At 43.2% G+C, this 3,881-nt stretch overlaps 1 protein-coding gene across 2 annotated transcripts in view; it reads right to left on the bottom strand.

Moving 5' to 3' along the window:
* Nucleotides 1-3,881, bottom strand: part of CTBP2 (C-terminal binding protein 2) — a 146,933-nt gene that overhangs the window by 140,780 nt on the left and 2,272 nt on the right. The window contains exon 1 of one of the 2 annotated variants that reach the window (XM_006912866.3): nucleotides 3,571-3,639. The exons of the other annotated variant lie outside the window; for it this stretch is intronic. The gene's annotated coding sequence lies outside the window, so the exon portion shown is untranslated. Of the gene's footprint in view, nucleotides 1-3,570; nucleotides 3,640-3,881 lie in introns of those variants that run through there. 2 annotated transcript variants of the gene reach the window in all.

Genomic DNA, 3,881 nt, shown 5'->3' with positions numbered 1-3,881 from the left:
GGGGAGCGGGGAGGGCGTTTGTTTTTTACACTCTTCTTTGAAGGACTCTACTATCTGCTTTTAGGATCTTTCCCTCAAAAAAGCAGACTACTGGGAGGAGAAGCACACAAAGTTCCTTGGCGGTCCAGAAAAGACCACCTTCTATGGAAAACTCTGGAATGGGAGCAGGCCCGTGGCCCCTATCCGCATGCCAGGCATAGACGGATGAATGGGACGCGGGTTCCCATCCGTCTGCGGCTCCTGAAGTTTCTGTGTTCTCCAGCAGTTAGGAGAATGAAGGCGAAACTGGCCCTCGGCGCTCAGTGTCAACATTCCCCACGAACAATGGCCCGGCTCTCTCCCTATTGTACATTCTGTATTCATTTGTGAATCCCCCTTTTTTTTCCCTTCTGCACAATGTGCAAAGCCCTTCTTTTCACTGGTGAGGTCCTGAATGCCCAAGTGCAGCCATCATTTAGGCTCTAAACATCCATAATGATGGCTAAAAGCAAACTACAGATCATGCCCAAACATTGATTTGCAAATGTCATTTGTCACGACGATGGCTTTTGGGTACTATCCATTAAATTAGGATCAAAAGAAACATCGAACTCCTTAAAAATGGTACTGAAGTGTGTTTTTTTTGCAATTATTAAATATAATTTTCCAACCCCAGAGATAGGGTTTAAAAAAAAACCCTTTCATAAGTCTTTGATACATATTCCGTCAAACATGGACTTGAATAAAAATTAAGTTCAAAAGACTAGGTTGGGGGAGAAGCCTTGCATTTTCCATTTTCCCTTCTTTCCCAGAGTGCAGTCACTGTAGTGGCATGAATCAGGACATGCTCACCAGCTGTAAGGGAGGAAACGGATACCTGCCCAGGCAGTATAGCCTCTGAGACTATGATCTATTAAAAGTTTTCACTAAGCGTTCTTTAGCTAGCAGTCTGCAGAAAGATCTGGGGGAATTAAATAAGCACCTCACTATTTCGCTAATACGGGATCACTTCTGCTAAGTACTTCTTTTCAAAGGGTCAGGCGAACTGCACTTCCATTTTTTTAATTACTACAAAAATGTGCTCCACCCTCTGTAATGGAACTATCAGCCAGAGGGTGGAAATATTATCTGACTTGTGTCCTGCCTAACAGATAAATTTCCTTTCCCAATCACGTACTGTATGAATATATATTTGTGGCCTGTATCAGGGACACAGGACACTCGGGTTGCTGTTCTTCACTGATACAAAGATTATTAACAGAGGAACCCAGGCTGCACTCACATACATTACGATGACAGCCTTTCTATATTGAAATGACAGTGGTAAAAAAAATGACAACTAGGGTGGCCATTCTACCGTTGCTGTAAACTCTTTTTTTTTCCTTTTAGTTTTTTTTAGCGTTAAGTGCAAAGGGTATAACTTTGCCTTCAAAAATGATTCATGATGGAGAGAACTGCAGGCCAATGGCACTCTGGTGGGCCTCTCCCGGTGAGATGTCTGGCCTTTTTGTTTTTAATCGGCACATCTCAAGGATTTCAAATGGTGTGAGCCACCCTGAGCTCCCTTTGCTTTAGGATTTTGATAGTTCCTAGAAAAATAGCCTCTTGAAATCCAGCGCGATGCTTGTTCAGGACCTTTTTTACATCCTCATCCTTTATTTACCTTGTGGCTCACCACTCAGACACTGAAAAAGTAGCACGTTGATTTTGTAGTTTTGTTTGTTGTTGAGGCTGTTTCATCTCTCTCTGGAACGTTTTTCAGACTTAAGAATAGGATTTCTGTTTGGAGTTTTAAAAGTCAAGAGTAAAGTCATTGATTATTCCCTGAAAGGGTAACTGACTGGCTAGTTAATAATTATACAGATAGCAAGTTTTCCTGTTTCATCTTGTGTACACAACCAAGATTAACAGCCAGGGAAAGCAAACGACACTCCACGGGGACAGGGACAGGTGTGCCTTGAGTCTTAAAAAGGCCAAAATATCTCACAAAGTATGTCACTGGTGTATTTTTACAATAGCTAGTAGTGTTGGTTTTTAAGTAGCCAAACTTTTTTACTTTCTTGACTTTAGAGAAACACGCTTTGCAAATATTTCTTGGCCGAGCAGATGACATAATCCTAGACAGAAGTTGCAACTCGTGCCTAGCAAAGAAATACATTTTTAGAGACAAAAGAGGTTTTTCTTTAAAAAACAAAAAAAAAAATCTCAGAAAAGGTAATGCACCCTGCCCCTCCCCCCCCAGAGAACACCCATCAAGGGCCAGTTTCAAAGATCCCAAGTGAAGTCATAAATAACACAGGGCCCTGAGCACAATCTGCAAAGCCACCCCGCCCTCCACTGTTCCTCATTAAGGAACAATTAGAAAGGAGAGTGACCACATAGCCCCTTAGCCTTATCTTCCCAAACAGGAAATAGTTAAACCAAAAAGCACCTTCTCAGGTTCAAAACAAGCTCCAAACTCAAGATTTTAACATTCTCTCTAATAACTGCTTTCTACAGGGACAAACTGGGGTCCCCTACCCCAGGGTACAGAAAACCAATCAAGAGCCATAAATCCCCTTAGCCTTCCAGCTTCACTTCCTTGTACTGGGTGGGGGGAGGGGGGTGACCCGACATCAACACTTACACTAAACCCCTCAATGCTCTACAGAAATATGCTGGCTTATTTCCTTTGTTTGGTCCTGTTATACTTGATCAAGTGTGAACGATTAAACTGGTTTCATTAAAAGCAAGTGCATTGACGGCTGACATCCAACTTCAATGGCAACTGTAAGCATATTTTGCAAGAAGGAGGGCCTGCTTTTTTGCCTGAAACCTACCATCTCATTAACTTTTCTTTGGGGGGCAATAAAAAGGGCACTAGAGATTTTTACGGGAGAGTGTCAGAGCAGTTCAGAGGGCTGATGCCAGACAAAAGGATATTTAATGCTTCGACACTAGAATATAGTCCTGTTACTTAAAATAAAGAAATCCTGTTCCAATATTAAAGCTGCTCTGACTGAAAGTGTTTAATTAGCATTTTGAATATCACTTTATAATTGCTGTAAGAAGTACTCTTTGAAATCAAATGATTATAAAAACAAGATCCTTTAAAGTCCCATTACTTCAAGACGTAAAAAGATTATTGAAAAAATTCAAAACAGTGGAATTCTCCGAAGTACGCGAAAACTAACTAGCTCTACTTTGAGAACCCCAGAGGCAGCACAGCAGCAGTCTTGGGTCCTGTACACGAGGTAATTCTCAAACTGCCTTTGAACCCAAGCACCTAGCAGGGGAGACAAATCTTTGAGAGACTAGCAGGAGGAGTTCGATATATTTCGCTGAAGTCCGCAGGCAGAATCATTTTGTAATCCAACCAAAATATACGTCCCCTCCAAATTATCCATGTCATTTAAAAATATACCAGTCTCTAGAATATCCAACAGAATTGCAAATAAGGCACTTAGCATTTGAAATTCCCAATGCATATTTATAGAACAGAATTCTCTTGTCTACCCTTCAAGCCACTCACATCTGACTCTCTAAGAACTTAACCCGATCTCCGATCTTTAAAGAAAAAACGGGGGAAAAAATCCAGAAAGATATGTGTACCCGGGATAGGGCAAGGGAGCCCGGCATGTCGACGTAGGCCACTGCCAGCAGCCTCCCCCGCAAGGACGCAGAGCAAGCAGGAATTCTACGAAAAATTCTCCTTTTCCCTGTAAAATACTAAACAGGGGGACCCCCGGAGCCAACTGCTGCTTAGGCCGCCTCCGGAAAAAGTATTCGGGGGCGGAGGGGGGATTACCGCACGTCCGCACACGCACACTCGGTGCCCGTGACCATCCGCGGCGGCGGAATGCGAGGCACGGGAGTGTGAGTACGCGCGTGTGTGTCTCGCCGCGGCCGGCGGTGACCGCGCC

This window comes from Pteropus alecto, unplaced genomic scaffold, assembly GCF_000325575.1.
Source record: "Pteropus alecto unplaced genomic scaffold, ASM32557v1 scaffold74, whole genome shotgun sequence".
In the NCBI taxonomy this organism is placed as follows: domain Eukaryota; kingdom Metazoa; phylum Chordata; class Mammalia; order Chiroptera; family Pteropodidae; genus Pteropus; species Pteropus alecto.
This window is presented reverse-complemented; position numbering and strand designations above follow the sequence as displayed.